This window comes from Symphalangus syndactylus, chromosome 21, assembly GCF_028878055.3.
Source record: "Symphalangus syndactylus isolate Jambi chromosome 21, NHGRI_mSymSyn1-v2.1_pri, whole genome shotgun sequence".
NCBI classification, from domain to species: domain Eukaryota; kingdom Metazoa; phylum Chordata; class Mammalia; order Primates; family Hylobatidae; genus Symphalangus; species Symphalangus syndactylus.
This window is the reverse complement of record NC_072443.2, coordinates 23,364,929-23,385,540: the sequence shown is the minus strand read 5'-3', so window position 1 is coordinate 23,385,540 and position 20,612 is coordinate 23,364,929. Positions and strand designations below refer to the sequence as shown.

The 20,612-nt window shown below is 38.8% G+C and overlaps 2 long non-coding RNA genes across 3 annotated transcripts in view; both read left to right on the top strand.

The window, feature by feature from the left end:
• LOC134735473 (uncharacterized) overlaps nucleotides 1-20,612 on the top strand; it is a 303,786-nt gene that overhangs the window by 125,720 nt on the left and 157,454 nt on the right. The window lies entirely within an intron of this gene.
• Nucleotides 2,071-15,981, top strand: LOC129471360 (uncharacterized). The gene is made up of 3 exons (XR_008653564.2): nucleotides 2,071-2,175; nucleotides 8,178-8,260; nucleotides 15,620-15,981. It is a non-coding gene; the product is annotated as an uncharacterized lncRNA (long non-coding RNA).

The following is a 20,612-nucleotide window of genomic DNA, read 5'->3' as shown; positions in this document are numbered from 1 at the left end:
GCCTACACTTACTCTTCCTATAGATGATTTGATTGGCTTAGTCAACATTTGAGAGGGGAAAAAAGCAAACTAATGGTCAGTGTGCCCACAGTGTTCTAGTCACTATGTGAGGTGCTTGGTAATGCTTAAGATACAGAAAAGGCATTATGATATTGGCAAATGGATAGCTTGTTTTTGTCATAGCTGTAGGCTACAGTCAGTTAACACTACTGGATGTAAATGATGGAGTGTAGGCGACATAGCTTAATGAGGTTAACATGAGCTTTGGAGTCGAGTGAGCCTTTGCCTGTTTATTCTCAAGTTCCTTCCCTTGTATCCCTCTCTGTATTGGAGAGAAGCTATTCTTGTGAATTAGTTCCAAGACTTCCTTGCTAATCAGCTTCTCCCTAGAAGTGGCATTGGAGGGCACTGGTAGGAGATAGGAGGGTGGGAGGAAGAGATAACCTAGGGTGCTTGCCTCCATATCTCTTTGCTTTTAGTAGTGACTGTGTCTCTTGTGAAACTCCAGCTCCTGCCAGGCAGCTTGTTCTTCCATGGCCCCAACTCCCACTGTCTGAGTCTGTTTCATTTCAGCTTCTACGGCATATACCTCCTGAGCTTTAGTAACCTCGTCTCTTCCTTTATTTGTCCAACTCTGGGGATGATAGTCTCCAGTTGAAAATTCCTGGTTGCTTCCTCTTCCAATATTTACTCTTTGGAATCTTCTAACACCTTTGTGACTAATACCCTGTGGTAAACACCCTCTTGAATTTCTGAGTTAAAAAACACAGGTATTATGTTCTTGGCTACACCATGAATGAATGATACAGAGTCTGATAGATTCAAGTTAAAGTCTGTGTTTGACCTGTCATGAGCAATGCATTTGGACAAGTTATTTAAACTGTCCAAGGCTGTTTTCTCATCCATATAGTGGGGTTAATACTAACCTCCAAAAATTGTAATGGAGTTTAAATTAGATTTTTATCATGATACCTGGCACATTGCAGCATCCAATAAATCTTAGTTCTTAATCCTATAATTAAAAAACTGGGGCACTGTTCTCTAAACTATCTAATACAGAGAATCCTAGGGAAACAAGAAAAGCATCATGACTGTATGAGTAAAACATCCATTTAAGAGGGTGTGTGGGTTGTTGGAAAGGTCATGGAGTACAAATTGGAGTTGTTTGGACATACTGACTATGGAGAAGAGCGGATTGTCTGGGAGCAATAGATGAGACAAGGGTGTATTCCAGGGAAAGGGTCAGCGGGGAGGCAAAAGTCAATGTTGGCTAAAAGACCTTAAGGCGTGCCTGTGGAACAAGAAGAGTGGGTAACAAGTAGTTACAAAAGCTGAGGGCACATAAGGATAGCTTCTTGCTGTGGGAACCATGAGAAGATTAATGTAAACCCAAAGTATCAGGGGAGGGTATTCCCTTATGTAAAAGAAAGCAATGCTCTTATACAGTTTTGATAAATGTATTTGTAACATGACATAAGAACTCTCTTATGACATATTTAGTAATTGGAAATGGGAAGCTATTTAAGCAGAAAAAGCTTATAAGTTTACCCCAACTTATAGAACCACATTCAAGGAAAACCTTTGATAGCTGTCCAAATCTTAATTGTATTAGATATGTCCTTAACCTCTTTTCTTTTACTGGAAACATCATGTAGAGTAATAAAGTTTATTCATGTGACAGACATAGGATTTATGATATGTTCCATTTGTCTGAGGCTGCAATGGAAGAACATTTGTAAATATGTTTACAGGGTGACATGAGCTTGAAAGGTAGGTGCTCAATTAATGAAGATTTATTTAATTAAATGTGTACTAAATAAAATCATTCGCAACATGAGATGACACATTTTCCAAAAATTTAACAAGAGAATTATACAGAAACTGCACCTGCATTATGAAATAATGAACTTGAGACTACAAAATTTGATACAAATGTAAGATATTGTTGTTATTCAAAAAGTAGCTTGAATAACATAACAAGAGTTCTTGGCATTAAATAATAATTATAATTTCGATCTGGTAGAGAAGGGAGTGTAAGGTGTTTGTATCTTTGATTCATATTTCAGTAAACCATGGTACAAGTGCAGTGGGCCTGGAAAATACAAATCCAAAGCAGACTTGAGTCTGCTTTTGATGATCCAACATTTGGGTGGGATGCAAACATTCCAGTTCAAGGTATGTAACAGACTGTAATAGCAACACAATAAATATACACATTAGGTCTTCCTCTCTGTAGGGCTTGCCTTTTCCTGGCCGCAGAGAACAAGAGGATTAACCTGCCCCTCCCCTAAAATGGCTCACATTATCTTTATCCTCAGGCTAAATCTGATACCAAGTAGACTGCATATACAGTTGCTTTGGGTCCACTGCTTGACAAAGGAAGCCCCATTCTTTGTATGTAGAGGCATATAGTACTTATTCTGTTAGCTACCGTGAGGGACACCTGTTGCCTTTGCTATTTGGGAAAACTAGAGATAACTTCTCACTCATAAGGTTGTACTCTTCAAGAGTATTGGGAATACTTAGGAATATATATTTGGGGATAAAGACATGGAAATTTAAAGCCAGAAGAAAAATTCCGGTGACTCAGTCTTATTTACACACGGATTGAAGTTAATACATTTAGTTAACCTATAATAAACTATATAACCTGTATAACCTATAACACTTCATGAAATTTTCCTTTTTATGAACTTACACTTTTTCATAGGATTCTTTGCTGATGCTCCTACCTTATCTTTTTCAATATTTCAAATCAACTTTCCCTGATAATTTTGTATGTTGCCTAGACACAGCTATTGTTTTATTTTGGGGAAAACAACACAGAAAGTCCTAAATGAAAACAGAGTGGAGCTTCTTTCAACTATAACAATATGCTGAGATTTTTATTTCAGCAATATGCTGAAAAATAAATAAAGTTTCAAATAGCCACTCTGAGAATCCTAAAATGCTCAAAGACATTTTGGCACCATTGATAGAAAATTAATTTGTGGTTTATTCAAATTATGCTACATGAGGAGAAAATAGCTCAGTAAATGAGTGGAAACCAATTTCTTAATGTTTCTCACTTGCCTAATTGTTTTCCAAAGAAATAAATAAAAAACACTCAAATAGAAAGTTCATAAAAGTATACAAAACATGCTTATGGCCACAGACTTCCTCTCATGCTTTCATAGCTTTACATTTTATTTTTGAACCCATTGCATATATTGCTCCTCAACATTATCAACATTAACAAAGCACAATAGTCACCCATTTCCAATTGTTTTCCCCTTCTCCTACTCTTTCTTCTTATATCCCCCATACCCCTCCTCCTTTTCCTTCTCTTTCTTCTACCCTCCTCCTCTGCCTTCCCCTTTTCAACAAAAGAATCTTTATTAAGCATTTTCTGGGCATAGGATACTGTGGGCTCAAAGGTGGGCTGTAAAGAGTTCACTGAAAGAATAAAGGGGGTTTCAGAAATTAGAGTTCATTGTGGAGAGTCTTTGGGGAGGATGGATAGTGGAGGAATGTTCAAGAAACAATGAATCCATGTCTGATGGGGAGAAAAGAAGTAGAGGAAGTAATGAGAGGAAGGTAAGTGTTGGCCGGATTATAAAAGCCCTTGAATGCTGTTTGGATTTCATACTGTAGGCAATAGAGAACAGTCAATGGTATCTGAATGTCAACATATGTTAAAGAGTGATTAGGGAAGATAAACGTATTAATTAAAGGTTCAGCTGGTCTAACAGAAACCATCAGTAAGAGTGGCTTAAACAAGATAAAAGTTTATTTCTCAGTTTATTAACAGTCTAGACCTAAGCAGTCCAGGCTGGTAGATAGGCTCCACAGAGTCAGGGCTTCGGTATCTTCCCATCTTACTACTTCACCATCCCTAGGGCTCATTCTTGTTCACATGGTCTGTGACAGCTTGCTTCTGTTTCCATATGACTGCTACAGGAAAGCAGGATGGAGAGGGCAGGTGTCTAGCTAAAATACAGAGGTTCTATTCATATAAAAATACTAAGAAACAAGGGTCAAGCATAATTAACCTGGCAGGCAGCAGTGTGCAGAATACACTGGGACAGGGAGTCTGTCTTTGTCCCTTTCAGTCCCATAACTATCCTAGAACCAGCTTACAATATATAGGGTTCTGAATCATGTTTCCTGGCTCTTTGGGGAAAATTAAACTATTTCATGGATATATTTGGTTACAAGGAGATGCAGAATGGTGCAGTGGAAGAAGTAGCAGACCGATTGTCAAGTGAGCTGGGTTTAAGTCTCAACTTATAACTTCAGTGACCTTGGGCAGATGACCCAAAATTTCAATCTCAGTTTATTGTCTATGTATAAGGTTATAAATACTTTTTCCTTCTTGTCACAGTATTTGAAAAAGAGAAAGGTACTGTAATTCGCTTGCTGTTAGTACAGAATATAGATGTAAATATTTATCTATGTAGAAGTATGTGTCTGTATTCGATAGATTTTAAAAGGAATAACAGAATAATATAATCAGGAACAAGCATGAAAATAGCTATGATTATGACTTTGATTTTTTTTTCTGACTTTGATTTTTATTTATTTCTTTATCCTCAGTGCCTGGCATATGATAGGCCCAAGACAATTTGGTTGAGTTTATTTATTGATAAATAGCAAGTTTTACCTTAAAACATCACATCCAGATGTTTTTAGGGAAATTATTTCTATTTATTTATAGTTTGTCAAGCCTTTTTCCATTTTATGTCTCTTTATAGTAGACTACATGGTAGAAAATAAGTGTGATTTAATACAAAATTTCTCCGTTTTTTATATTATCAGAAATCTAAAAGTGTATCAATTTAAAAAGTACTTATCAGTTACATTTTTCATTCTCTCTCTCGCTCTCTTTTTTTTTTTTTTTTTTTTTTTTGAGACAGCGTTTTGCTCTTGTTGTCCAGGCTGGAGTGCAGTGGCGCTATCTTGGCTCACTGTAACCTCTGCTTCCTGGATTCAAGTGATTTTCCTGCCTCAGCCTCCCGAGTAGCTGGGATTACAGGCACCCACCACCACACCCGGCTAATTTTTTGTATTTTTAGTAGAGACAGGGTTTCAGCATGTTGGCCAGGTTGGTCTCGAACTCCTGACCTCAAGTGATCCACCTGCCTTGGCCTCCCAAAGCGCAGGGATTACAAGAGTGAGCCACTGTGCCCAACCTCATTCTCTCTTGAATCATCTTTTCCTTTAGGCCTCCTCTCATTAAGACTAAGCCAAGGCATGGTGGCTCATACCTGTAATCCCAGCAGTTTGGGAGGCCGAGGCAGGCGGATCACTTAAGGTCAGGAGTTGGAGACCGGCCTGGCCAACATGGTGAAACTCCGTCTCTACCAAAAAATACAAAAATTAGCTAGACATAGTGGCGTGCACTGGTAGCCCCAGCTACTTGGGGAGGCTGAGGTGAGAGGATTGCTGGAACCTGGGGGCAGAGGTTGCAGTGAGTTGAGATCGTGCCACTGCACTCCAGCCTGGGCAACAGAATGAGACCCTGTCTTAAAAAAAAAAAAAAAAAGATTAAGCCAAGAAGGTTTTTTGCCTTGGAAATGAGTCTCAAAGATGAGTTTTTGAGTCCATAGTATTAGGATGGTTTTGATATCTAGTTTTTTTTTTTGAGGAAGAAAAGAATTTATTAAATTTCTAACTCTCTCCCACAATAAACATCAAAAACCAATCCTTGCATACTTCCTTCAGAGAGTTTTGTTGTAAGCCATTGCATAGAAATATTGGAGTCTGTTTTAAGGAAAGTTCTCATCAAGGTACTTAGGTTTTTGTTTTTACTTGTTTTGTTTTCCCATAAACAGAAAAAGGTAAGAGGAAGAGAAACAAGAAAGCAGATGTTATTGTCCTACTTTTCCTCTCTTGGCCAAAACCCTAAGGAGTGGGAGTGAAAGGCAGAAATACCCAGATAGTTTTGGGAAACTCCCAGCATAGGGAGGCTTGCTCCTCACTTTTCAAACAGGGAACATTGAAGTCAGCCCTTTAGAGAATTTGTTTCTTTCCATATGTATTGGAGTCTTATGATGGCAGCCAGGTTAGACAGGCCACACGTGATGTGCTGGTAACCTGTAGTCTGAGTGTGGCCTTTAGGGATTCTAAATATTTCTGTATCCCTTGGCAAGTAGACACCTAAGCACTAAAAACAGGACAAGGAAGTGGCAGAAGGTGTTAAACTGATCTATGCCAGGCACTGGTTTCATTTCAACAGATACCAAGGAAGGATTCCTAAGGGCAAGACCAGATCTACTGCTATGTGGTAGACAGGGAAGAAAACAGCCATGGAGGATATGCGGAGTCTCCCCACTATGCAGATGCCATCTTTCGAAGATGGAGCAGGAGGGAGAAACTCCTAAATAAGTGAGACACTTTCAGTTGACTGAATTAACTCAAAGGAAGTCATTCTAATTTGAAAGAGAAGGGTTTTGTTTTCCCTCCTGCCTAAAAATGTGTTCTGGAAAAAAAGTTATAGACAATGGCAAAAAAATATAGGATATATCTGAATTGTCATATATACTACAAGTTTCAGTCCTGCTACATTTCAGTCCTACTACAAGTACTTAAAGTATCTAGTACCATCCCAAAGTGAACACTGACATTTGCTGACACTTAAAGTATATACTATTTTAGTCAGAGATTGCATAGTAAGATATTCTCTTTTATATAAAAAAGAAGCCATTGATTCCAGAAGCTTAATAATTTCTGAATTTCTTCATGACTAGGTGGTAGGGTGGAAAAATTTAAACCCTTTAAGAGAAATCCAACTGGCCATGATGAGCATTTGCCAAAGAACTTGGAAGCTCCATGAGAGGTTACTGAGCATCCTGTGGAAGGCGCAGGATGCAAAGGTAAAAAATGCTTATTGCCAAAGGTAGGGCCTGGAGGCAGAGCCAGGGCCCCAGCTCCATTTGCTTTTGTGCCTGCTGTTTGGCTTGGCAGAAGCAGACTCTTTTCCAGGAGGGAAATGATTTTTACATCGGTCTGTAGACTAAGAGGATATAGACTCAAAAGAAAGGAGGATTGAGTTGTTCTGACTAACTAGGTTTGGTTCATTTCCTTGGAACCTCCCCAAACACATTGATATTTTTGTAAGAATTAAATGAAGGCAGTGATGGCAAAAGAAGACATTGTAATTGCTGCCTGAGTTTCCAGTTAGTGTAATATCTGCTTGTTAATGTTTCTGAAATGGTTCTGTGAAGGAAAATCCCAAAGAAGTCATCTAATCCATCTTCCTGGTGTGCAGGATCACTACCTACTATTTATCAAAGATAAGATAGTTACATCTGACCCAAAAGAGATACTTTGGAGGAAGCATCACTGCTGAACAGGCCTGTCCTATAATTAAGGGTATATGCCAAGGAGCTCATAGTCAGGGAGATAGTCAAAGAACACACATTTACAATGTAACAAGTATTTTGGTAGTTGATCATTCATGTGTCACACTGTTGTTAAACACCGTCCTTGTGCCAGGTTCTGGGCTAGGTGCTGGGGACATCAAAGAGATTGTTATCTAACTGGAGTGGTAAGTTTAAATGTTCAATACGGTGAAAAAAGTTCTAACGGAAGGGCTAACAGAGCCCTCAAGTAGCATGAAGAGTGATGATTGGGGATCTGGGTTGGGGAATCAGAGAAAGCTTCATGGAGAAGGTGATATTTGTGAGAATTTTTTATAGATTGCCACATGAAGTCACCTCTGTAATACAACAGGTGCATGATGAATATGCCATTTTAGGGTTGTTCATAAAAAACAAGTGAGGCTGGGTGTGGTGGCTTGCTCCTATAATCGTAACAGTTTGAGAGGCCAAGGAGGGAGGATCACTTGAGGTCAGGAATTCAAGACTAGCCTGGCCACATAGTGAGACCTTGTCTTTACAAAAATTAAGAAAAAAAAATAGCTGGCTGGCTGCATTGGCATGCACCTGTAGTTCCAGCTACTTGGGAGTCTGAGGTAAGAAGAGAACTAGCACCTGGAAGGTCAAGGCTGCAGTGAGCCTAAATGACGGAGTGAGACCCTGTCTCCAAAAACAACAAAAACAACCAAACAAAAAACAAGAGAATAAAAGTGAATTGATCAACAGGAGGGATTGTCTTTAGAATGCTTTTTAAAGTTAACCTGAAATGAAAAGATTAAGCCATTTTTCATAGCTTGGTTTATTTTTATTATTGCTAAGGTATAAACAGCTCTATCATGTTGCATTGTGCTTGATGACTTGGGGAATGATCATTATGAAGGTCAGAATCTGCTGGAGCAAAGGTATGAAGGGAAATGAAGTTTGTCAGAGATATTTTCTATTTACTTCATCTTCTCATGCCCTTTATCTCTTGGACCCTTCTCCTCTTTCCCTTGACAATTGTGATGTATAACTGGGGTTCACCCATTCTTCTCTCTCTTTGCTGGTTAGGAAAGAAATTGATAATCAAATTGGCATTTAGGTTTTAGAACTTAATGATTTAACCCATACTTTAGGAACTTTGATTTTCTTTTTTTTCAATTATACTTTAAGTTTTGGGGTACATGTGCACAACGTGCTGGTTAGTTACATATGTATACATGTGCCATGTTGGTGTGCTGCACCCATTAACTCGTCATTTAACATTAGGTATATCTCCTAATGCTATCCCTTTGATTTTCAAAGAAATTTATAGGAGGAAGACAATGCTTAGCTTAAAAAGAATGATAATGATAAAATGTCTGATATGAAGACATTTAGATGGTAGAGAATGTACTTTTACCAAGTGTCCTTCCAAATCCCTGGAAGAAATTCTTCCCCCTTTGCTTAGGTGACTACCTTGATTTACAGCCCTCCCTGAATATTTCCCTGAAGGATTTTTAGATTTAGTTAAGCTATAATGACAGAGCCAATAAGACTGTTAACTCCTAGTGTAGTTATGATATATTTACACTTTGTAAACTCATGAATGAATTCCATGACTTAAGGCTTACTTATGTATGTGCAAGATCTACATTTTTATTCCCAGTGTAGACTTGAGTGGCGAGGGTAAAGAAAAAGGAATTGGCAGAAAAAAGTATGTGCATGTGTTTACATATAGCCCTATACATACATGTATGTGTACGTATTTATGTGTGTGTATGTGTGTATGTATACATGCATGATATATCACACAGCATGTCATTGCACTACATGATGTTGATTGTGGCACCAAGAATCACAAGGTCTGGGAAATTTTCATTCAGTTCTTTTTGTGTCTGGCACTCTCATTTTCTACCCGCAAGGCATGTGAACTTTTCAGCTTATGAATTGATTGCTTATTTTTAGCCGTTTAACCAGTTGGGCTCTATCAGTCCAGAGCAATCTGATTCTGGGATGATTTCCTGGCAATACTGAGTGCCGATCCTTTTTAGAGAAGGCGTGCAATCAATTGTTATTGACAAGATTTTGATGGTTTTCAGTTTCCTTACTATGTAGTTCTATACACGTTTTTGTATCAATGTACATTTCCTTTGTTATTTTAGTTTATTATCTTGTTTTATATGCTATTACACTATTTAAGGTGATTTTTTTCCATCTTAATTTTCCAAAATAATCAATGGAGAATTCTCACTGATTTTCCACTGATTATTCTGGAGAATTATCAATATGTTGATCAGTATTGAGCCCAACTACCAGTACACTCTCTTTTTCCCCCTTCCAAATTTTAATTTATTTTCTCTTCCTAAATTTCAACAAAATTCTAAAGCTCCCACTATGTCTAATGGGAAATTCTCACTGTATTTAACATTGTATTTGTTTATTACTTTCATTTCAGTTGCTTATCATTTCTTATGAATGTCAAGTGGAAGAAACAATGTAAAAAATTTAATATCCCTGCAACTCACAAAATCATAAAATCTAATCTTCAGTTTGATGCAAAGTTAAAAAACAACCCAAACTGTCCAAATGTAACTTATTGGAAGCACTTCCAAATTGATTCCAAATATTCTTTTGTAGCTGTGGGTCTTATTTCCCTCTACATATTTGTTAATTTTCCTTCCCCCACCCCAAGTTTCAGAAAAATGAGAGTTCAAACAAGTACCATATGATCATGGAATCTCATAGTGATTAGGTTACATAAGACTTTCGTGGTTATTTTATTCATCTATTCATTGTGTTTTTAAATCTCCTTCATATACAGACATCCCCTCTGAGAGATAATCTGGCTTATTCTTGAATTCCTCTTAAGAGAATTATTAACTTTCAAAACAATGTAGCTCATATTTCAACAACTATGTCAGAAATATTCTCCTTTCATGACCTTTCTGCTCCTAGCCTTAGTTCTGGAGTTATCTTAGAGTTATAACCTTTTTGGAGTTATCTCGAACAAGTCTGATTCTTCGATCCCATGCAAACCTTCAACTGTTGTTTGTCAACAACTATGGGTCCCAAAGTCTTTTTCTCTCCTCACGTGTCCATCATTTCCTGTTTCCTTGATCATTGCTTACATCATATGGTAGACTCTTGTTCTCAGGACATGCTCAGTTTATAGGCTTCCTAGAGTGTAGTGCCCTAAACTGGACACAAAACTCTGGGTTTGGCCAAATAGAACTATCATCCTTCTTCACTCTAAAATGATAAACGTTCATCAACATATCCCAAGATTGCATATTAGGAATTTTGGACATTATATTTCACTGTTGGCTTATCTCAGGCTTGCTGTTGATTTAAACCATAAGTCATGTTTTCACCTTTCATGCTGAGTCCTGTGTCCTTCAAACCATAAGTCATGTTTTCACCTTTCATGCTGAGCCCTGTGTCCTTCACTACCCAGAACTCAAACTGTTTTTGGACTTCAGTGAAGTATTTTAAAATTGTCTCCTTTAAATTTCATCTCATTGTATTCAGCCTGGCTTGAGAAGTTGTTTTTGGTCTTTTTTTGGTCTTAAATCATTCATAATAATTTCCAGCTTTCAACCATCTACAAATTTGGGATACCCATCTTCCACATTTTTATATGAATTATTAATAAAATTATGTGTTATGAGATAATTAAGAAAATTTCTCTCTAGGTTGCCACTGATACACAGATAAATGACTATTGCATAGCATACAGTTATTCAAAAATTACAAATGCAACTAGTCAAATGGTCATCTCCCTTGTTTTCCCATATTAACAACTAAGCTATTTAGAGAGACTTTGTAAAATGCAGCTGTTACATGTTCCATAGCTATTACATGTGGCCTTTTGGCCTGCCAAATAGGAAAAACAGGTTAATCTCATGTGGCCTATTAATGAACTCATGCTAACTACTAGTAGAAACTAGTTTCCGTCTTCTGAGTGAGGATAGCTCACTGTCCTTTGGTGTGTGCTATTTCCATCTCTCACTCTGTTTTGGAATAAGAAAGACATTTGGTGGGTCTGCAATACTCCTGATCCTCTATTGGTTTTCCCATTTCCTCATGGGCACACATCACATTTGCATTTCTCTCAGCCACAGGCATTAAAATTCTCTCTGATAGCATTATAGAGCTTGTTTAGCGAATGTAAATGTTCTCTTGGCACTTATGTAAATTTTAATACGTTTAATAAACTTAATTCTCTCCTGCTGTGTTTGTAGCACAATATCCATTCTGAAGAACATTCTCCACAGAGAAGATGGAGATCAAATGAGAGATATGGGCTTTCACTGTCTCTCCATTTTCTATCAACTCTCAAAAGTGGGCTTCAAAGTGGTCTATAGGTCTTCAACATTCACTGTTAGAGGAATAAAAAGATAGGCTGCAGGAAATACTTTCAAATCACATATCTGATGAGACACTTATATCCAGAATACAAAAGAACATTTGAAAGGCAATAAAAAGTAGGCAAAAGATTTGAGTAGACACCTTACCAAAGAAATAAATGGATGGACGTAAGCATATGAAATGATGCTCAACATCATTAATTAGCAAGGAAAGGCAAATTAGAGCCACATGAGATGTCAATGCACACTTATTAAAAAAGCTTAAAGAGAAAACTGTTCATATCCAGTGTGGGTGAGGCTGGAGAAGAACTGGACCTCTTACATTGTTGGTGGGAATGCCAATGGTTTGGTCACTTTAGGAAACAATTTGGCAGTTTCTTATAAAGTTAAATATACACTTAGCATACAAACCTAGAAATGTTCCTCCCTAAGTATTTACCACAGACAAATGAAAACCTACATTCCCACAAAAACCTGTATGGGGATGTTCACAGTGGCTTTATTTGTAATTGTCAACAACTGGAAATAGCCCAAATGTTTCCCAAATGTGATAAAGTCATTCAATAGAATAATACACAGCTACAAAAAGGACAAACTATTGATATATGCAACAACATGGATGTATCTCAGATGTATTATGCTAATGAAAATACCAGGTCTAAAAGGCTGAATACTGTCCCATATAAATGACATTCTTTCAAAGGAAAACTATAGAGACATAGAACAGGTAGGTGGCTGCCAGGGGCCGGCATGGGGAGTTTTTTTGGATGGTGGAACTGTTCTTTATCTTGACTGTGGTGCTGGTTACACATGATCATATGTGTTTGTCAACCCATAAAACTGTATACTAAGAAGGGTGAATTTTACTGGATCTAAGCTAAACCTCAGTTTAAAAAATGAGTATGTAGTTTTTTGTTCTTCTTATCTAAATATATTTTGTTTTTGCAAACAAAACCATTTTAGTTTTTCTAACATATTGTTACCTCAGCCAAAAGATCTTTAATAATACCTGGACATAACTTCAAGCCTGTCTTGGTCTGTTCAGGCTGCCATAACAAAATACTCCTATAATTGGTGGCTTATAAACAATAGGAATTTATTTCTCCCCGTTCTGGAGGCTGGGAAGTCTAAGATCAAGGTGCTGACAGATTCTCACTTCTCCATACATGGCCTTCTCTGTGTAACTTCACATAGTGGAAGGAGTGAGGAACCTCTCTGAGGTCTGTTTTATAAAAGGACTAATCCCATTCATAAGGTATCTGTCCTCACAACCTAATCATCTCCCAAAGGCCCCACCTCCTACCATCACCTTGGTGGTTAGGATTTCAACATATGAATGGGGGCAGGTGAGTACACATTTAGTTCATTGCAGACACTGACCATTCAGATCTCCCTTTCCAAACCCTTCCCTCAAGGATTTTTTTTCTCATCATAGAGTTCTTTAGTGTATATCTGATTATAGTCCTCAGGATCACAGCCCCCTAACAATCTTTGCTGTTTTTCCCATAGATTAATATAGCACAAACCTAAAGGCCAGATTTTTAAAAAAATTTTTTTCAAATACCCTTGAACCCTAGCCCCAGTTTAGCATTTGGGAAGGGCTCTGCAATGATGAAATACACACAAATTAAATATGTCTGGTATGACCACATTTTCCTGGTGCTTTATAGAATCGTGAGGTTTTAAAAACCACCACTAGTGCAGATCGGATTTTCCTTGTTTGTCAATGAATATGGAATGTGGGGTGGAAGCATAGAATCACAGAATGTTCAAGCTGGAAGACACTTAGAGTTCATCTAGTCCAATTCTCTATTTTACAGAATCAAAAGCTTCGTTGCCTGTTGGCCATTATCTGGTAACTTCAGGCACTCTCTGATCTCGCATTCCTTGGGCTCTATCCAGACCCAGGTCCAAGATATGCTGTGCTCCTAGAGAAATGCATTCCACTTGGCTAAAGCAAAACAAAACAAAAGCCCAGCCACCTATTCTACTAGCAGACAAGAGTATAAATATGCAATTCTGAGGGTGCATCAGCGATCAGCTATGCTGTGGTTCAGTAAAATGAGGCTTCTTTAAGTGGCCCTTGGGTTTCCTCTAAGGTTATACATTTTGGGTTCCTTTAAGGTTTCTGGTGGTCTAATAGTAAGGACTTTAGATGATATATTTTATGTATTTATTTATTGAAATTTAACGCAGTTCAGGCTGAATATCATCCTGGATGTTCAGAAGTCTTCTTTCCTTCTTTCTTCCTTCCTTTCTTTCTTTCTTTCTTTCTTTCTTTCTTTCTTTCTTTCTTTCTTTCTTTCTTTCTTTCTTTCTTTCTTCTTTCTCTCTCTCTCTTTCTTTCTCTTTCTTTCTTTCTTTCTTTCTTTCTTTCTTTCTTTCTTTCTTTCTTTCTTTCTTTCTTTCTTTCTTTCAAAAAAAACCCACCTACCTCCAAGCCTGCTCTACATTGTTTAGTAAATTTCTGAGAAGGAAGTTCAAGGCTCTCTCAAAAAGGAAAACATAAAGTTAGGTTTTCTCCTGCTCTTGGCTTCTCAAGAATAAAGTTTGTGGCAAAAGTACAGAACCACCAAGGTTTGGAGTTCTCACTACTGAGGATGGATGGGTGATATTTGAGGAGATAGTCTCAATGGGAGGAAAACAAGGCTACCCAGCTCAGTTGTTTATTTCCCTTTCTCTCAACCAATTTACTAAGAGACGCGTCTGGTTCCTCAGTTTATTTGTCCTGTTGATTATTTTCCTTACAATGATGTTTCCAAAACATGATACTGTCACTTTTAATTTTCACCTCTCTCACCAGAGCCCTTCCACTCTCTTCTGGGCACTAGCAAAGTCACTGTCCCTGGGGCATAAATTTCTACTTGAATTGAATTGGCAACTGTTCAGGTGTATGGAGCCTCTGATTGTTGAGAAAATGTGTGCTTTTGTGTCATTCTCTCTAAAGTCTTGTCCTTCTTGTGTCCAGGGTACGTGGAAGAGCTAAATTGTTAAGGTGACTTAGGTTTGCTGTTTTCCCTTTTTGTTTTCTTGCTTGAGAGTGCGGATATTGTTTGGACTGGAAAAACTCTCATTAGAGCTTGATTTGGGGGCTGGGCAGGGCTTGCTGGGGAAGCACTTATTTCCCTGTGAAGCTGGCCACCTTCCTTTTCAGAGTTCCCTTTTGGAATTTCTCTTTGACATACTCTTCTAACTTCTTCACTCCTGCTCTGGTTGGCAAAGCCCCATGAAATGTGAATATCCTGTGGGCTGCCCTTGTATCTAGTCCTTGCCACTCTCTGCCACCCAGGTCCTATCAAGATCCAATCTCATGCCCCCTAATAATGCTCCTTAGATGTGGTCTCATTTTCTTACTTCCTCTGAAAGGACAGTTTAATCTGATAAGTAAATGTAAGGTAAGAAACTCTTGTAGATTTTAACAGCAGCCATCCAGAGACAGAGAATCTGTTAGTGCTCTCTAAACTAACAGAGTATCTCCAAGAGGAAAACGGGGAGAGCTGGGGAGGGCATCCCACATTGAGGGAGCCTCCTTTGCCCACCCTGGCCTTGGGACTGCCCATAGCATTTCAGAACAGTGAAATTTATACCTGCTCTTGGGCTGCATGTGGCTTTTTGTGTTCACATGGGCCTCTAATGTCTGTATTTCACATCCCATTATCTTGAGCCTTACAAGCATCAGCAGTTCTGTGGCTCTTCCGGTGAATGCTGCTTGTGAATAAGCCTCTCAAATCACAAAATGGGATGAACTTTCACTAAGGGAAAAAGCACGGGCAATATTTAGCCAATTCCCAAAGCCACTTGGAATATATGTTGATTTATTCTTAGGAAAAACAAGACTAGAACAAGAAGTTTATTAAACATTAAAATTATTTAAAAAGTTAATGAATAGCTGTTTATTAACATGCTTACCTCCTTCTTCACTTCTCCAAAAAGAAAGGAGCGGTATTTATACCCCAGCAGGACTTGCTTAAATACAAGGAACGCCATCTAATGAAAATCCCGTGCTGCAGGCTGAGCTGGAGGGAGCATCGTGAGTGGCTCAGACCCAGGCCTTCAAGGCAAGGGACAGACACCATCTTACTTGGTTTGCGGTGGAATATCTGGAAAAAGCATTGGTTACATTTTTTGTAACCCTTGGCTAATGAGTCCCAGTCGGTGGAGGCTGAGCTAAACACCACACAGGCAGCAGACCATCAGTTCGCTTCTCATGAATGCAAAGAAGATGTCATGGAATCAGGTCTTGTCTTTTCATGTAACCTGGCAGCTAATTTCTCCCTTAATTAGTTACAACACCATTTATGCAAAACAAAGGATTTTCTTATTTCCTTAAACAAAAATTGTGCTGGAATTCTAGAATTTATTTTCTAAGTGTGTAATTAAGCACATTACAAAAAATCATAATTGCAGGTCAGAGATTTTCTAGTGGAGACTGTTACCCATGTTCTCAGGGTGTTGACAGGAGGATATGCTTCATCTCCTTGGTCCTGCCCCCATGTTATAATAGCTAACAGTTTTTTGGTATTTTTAAGTTTGCAAAGAGTTTGGATATGCAGAATCTCAAGTGGAGTTCCTTATTAGGATTCGAGGGGGAAGAAAAGAATCATAGAGTAAAATTTTAGAATATTACTGCTTGGGAGGCCTTTGGGAATCATTTAGTCTAGCATTTTCCAAATTGTAACCAGTAGAATACGAGTTCTAAAAAATGATATTTGAAAATAGAGTTACAGCTGGGTGCAGTGGCTCACGCCTGTAATCCTAGCACTTGGGGAGGCGGAGGTGGGTGAATCACGACGTCAGGAGTTCCAAGATCAGCCTGGCCAACATGGTGAAACTCTGTCTCTATTAAAAATACAAAAATTAGCTGGGCATGATGGCACGTGCCTGTAGTCCCAGCTACTTGGGATGCTGAGGCAGGAGAATCGCTGGAACCTGGGAGGCTGAGGTTGCAGTGAGCCAAGATCCTGCCACTGCACTCCAGCCTGGGTGAAAGAGTGAGACTTCATCTCAAAAAAAAAAAAAAAGAAGGAAAATAGGGTTCCAAAATCAAATGGGTTTGGAAACATGGGACACTGTTTCCCCTCCTGGAGATTTGCAGTTCATATTAACATATTATAGGCTTTGGGGATTCCCAAAATGAAAAAAAAAAGAAAAACACATTAAGTTTCTTTTAATGCAGTATTTCCTACTATTATTTGATTATGCAATATCTCCCCTCACCTCCTATTTTTTTTTTTTTTTAACATTTAAGGAAACCAAAGCCTTACAGTTACACGGTTAATTGGTGACAAATCCTCGATTTCACAATTCTCAGGCTCCAGATTATTACATCACTTGCTAAGGACTATGAAGTACTCTGACTGACTCACAACCGAGGACTTGTGGAGTAGTGACTGGGCCACGCGACTGCACTCTCTTAAGATTTTGGTTTGCCAAGTCATTCTGAATCTAATGATCTTCGGGTGATTCCCCAGACTGAGGAGGAAGCAACAGCAGCTGTGCGTTGGGCCCACAGAAAGAATGGTGGAAGACTGCAGTGTATTTTGAGTTTCTGCTTCGGAGGGGAGGGTTGGTCCTGATGCCCACAGACAAATGGCCTCCTGGTTGCAGTCAAGGCCAGCCCAAGGCAAGTCAGTGAAGATGTGAAATGTGACTTCAGAAAAACTCTGCTCTTTTTCCATTTTACTTTATAATCCTTGATATAAGTGTAGCTACACCTTCACATCCTCAGTGCTTTTGATAAAAATTCTGCTCTGAGAGCTTTTATTCATATTAAATTATAAGTGATTGATAGCTACAGTTAAAGTGTTTCCTATCCCACAGGGATTTCCATTCCACCCTAAACACTGTGCTAAAAAAATAAAGCTCTAAGGGTGGGTCTGGAGGCGAATGGTGAGGGAGAATTTTTTCCCCTACATGGGAACATAGGCTCTGAAAACCACATTGGATGGATACATATCCTTTTCATGTTTAAATAAAAAATAAACATTTCTGATACAACCCAATTTAATACACATGTCTTGACATTTTATTTTAATATTTCTAGTAAGATATCTTTTTTTTGCAAGATGGAGTAGCCTTACTGAGTCCCTAGGGTACAATGTGACTTGATTCTTCACACATGAAGAATGTGGTTTCATTTTCTCAGTTCTCTGATAAGTAAATGTAAGGGTTCTCTCTCTTCTTTGAGGAGATAGGAGAACATGCTCAGTGCTGCATAGTACTAAACACTCATTAATTCCTTGACAGTGAGTAGCTGTCATATTCCGGACCTGGGGAAAGAGAGACACCTAGGTCATGGCTTTTGTCCTCAAAGAGATTACCTTCAAGAGGAAGCATTCATAAATTTATATAAGCAGATAATAATAATTTGATAATTTCTATAATGGAGATCTATCCCAAGAATGTGGGAATAAATCTTCATGTCAAAATGTTTTGAGTTCTTTGACAAAGTCAATTCTGTCTGAAAAGTACTTTAATAGAACACAAATTTTATGCTATTTTTCAGGCCTCAAATCTAGGCCAGAGTCATGGGTAGTGCTTAATACATAGACAAGTTTCCTGTATGATGTGTGTGTGAGGTGAAAACCTTTCCACCCTTACCCTACTCCCCCCACTGCCATCATAAATGGTACAAACTTTTAAGGTGACATTTGTGTTTAGTGTGGTCTGAAGGCCTTTGTTATTGGAGAAAGGCAGCACACTAAGATAGCGAAAACCGTGGATTTAAAAAATATTAAGAATTACTTGGATAGCCAGCAACTTCCTTAGTAATTTACAATAGAAAAGAAAGACTTAAAAAAGAAAAAGGGCCGGGCGCGGTGGCTCACGCTTGTAATCCCAGCACTTTGGGAGGCCGAGGCGGGCGGATCACGAGGTCAGGAGATCGAGACCACGGTGAAACCCCGTCTCTACTAAAAATACAAAAAATTAGCCGGGCGCGGTGGCGGGCGCCTGTAGTCCCAGCTACTCGGAGAGGCTGAGGCAGGAGAATGGCGTGAACCCGGGAGGCGGAGCTTGCAGTGAGCCGAGATCGCGCCACTGCACTCTAGCCTGGGCGACAGAGCGAGACTCCGTCTCAAAAAAAAAAAAAAAAAAAAAAAAAAAAAAAAAAAAAAAAGAAAAAGGAAAATGTGGTCATTAGGCCTTGACATCTCAATTAGCTTTTACTAAAGCTAATCCACCCAACTACGTTTACAACATATTGGTTAGGCACATCATCAGGAATTGAGATGGCAGGAATCAGCTAAACTTGCTTAATCAGGGCCTTGTTGAATATCCCAGCAATGTAAAACCCCAGGCGGCGGATGCAGGTGGTAACCAGTGTCCCTAGGAGTTGTGCAATGTGGAGACAGTATCCTGTCTATGAATGTCTTGGTTTACTCTGTGTCCCTCTTTTCTTACATCTGCCACATGTGAACTCATAGGGCATAAGTTCAAACAGTTGAATTCCAGAGCTATAAATGACGTGGATTCCCTCTGGGAAGCAGTATTGGAACAGTTTCACACCCAGTTTTTGAAACTGACATGTTTGGGTTTAAACCATGGCTCTGCCCTTTACTAGCTTGTGTGACCTATGAAATGGGGAGATTTATAACACTAACATATAATGAGATCATTTAGGCTAACCACTTAGCGCCTGGCACAGTATAAATATACAAATACATGTTAATTGTTATTATAACCTTATCTCCTATCCCTCCATTTAAAAAGCAGCTTGGGACTCAGTAATGTGAAAAGATTTGTCTTATGTCTTTTGTGGCTAGTCAGTAACAGTCAGAATTAATTTAGTGTTGGCCTTAATTGAGCCGTGTGATTTGCTCAATAGAATTTTATATTTTAAGCCACCTTTGAACAACCATATAGTAAGGCTCCATTTGATCTTTCTCCTTTCTTTTCACACGTACACCATGACATTCTTTTTGCAAACATTTCAGTAGTTTTGGTATTGGGCTTTGAATTGGTAGCCTTAATATTCTGTTTTTCAAAGTCTGTTTTCTGTAAAGCTAAACCGACGTGGACTGTGCTATTACTCTGCCCAGATTCCCTCAAATCCCTTTTACTGTTTATGTCTGTGAGCTTCCCCTCTTTTGTTTGTTTGATTTTCTCCTAACAGTCCTCACTTGCAACTCTTCTGGAGCTGTGCAGACAGCCAGAAGTGTCCGGGATTTTGTGTTCCCCGATCACTCCACTCCACTCCCCTAAGCCCTTAGCCCATGAGTGTATCTTCAGGAATATGAAGGCCCAGCCCCTGTGCTACTGGTCAGGACAAACTCTGAAGTGTGTCTTATATTCCAGACTCCCTTTGGGGATCAGGCTGAAGCTAGGACTTTACCTGAAATCCCACCTTTGCTTGGCTGCTTTTCCTTCCCTGTCCCAATTTCCTGGTTGGGAGTGAATCACTCCCACGTTTGTTCACATTTTATCTCTTTATTTATTTATTTTTTTGTTCGATCAGAGTCTGCTTCTGGAACCCAAACCTAAGGGACTCAGCTATGTTTGTATTGACCTACTATCAATAAAGAAGATCCTTATTTAAGAACAGGCCACCTTCTGTTTTACACATACACTTTCTGACCCTAGAAATTGTTCAGAAGGTGGAATGTTTTGCTGTTTCAATGAGATCACATGTGTAAAGGCTCTTTGTACACTGCAGGAGCTATAGAAATGTGAGTTATGATTGCTCAAATTTCATTCCCTTTGCTCTAATTTTGAGTTAGGGGAGAGAAGGCCGGCCTGTAAAGTACATATCACAGTTTCTCTTTCTCAGCTTTCAACTGCATGGGAGTTTGTATTTCTATTTCTAATACTCCATTTCCTCTGCTGATAGCCTGCCAGGGAGGTGAATGTAACAGGTCAGGAAGTAGACTTCTCAGAATAAAGAATGCAGAATTGGAATGTTTGGTGCACCCAAGGTTAAGTGTAGAGT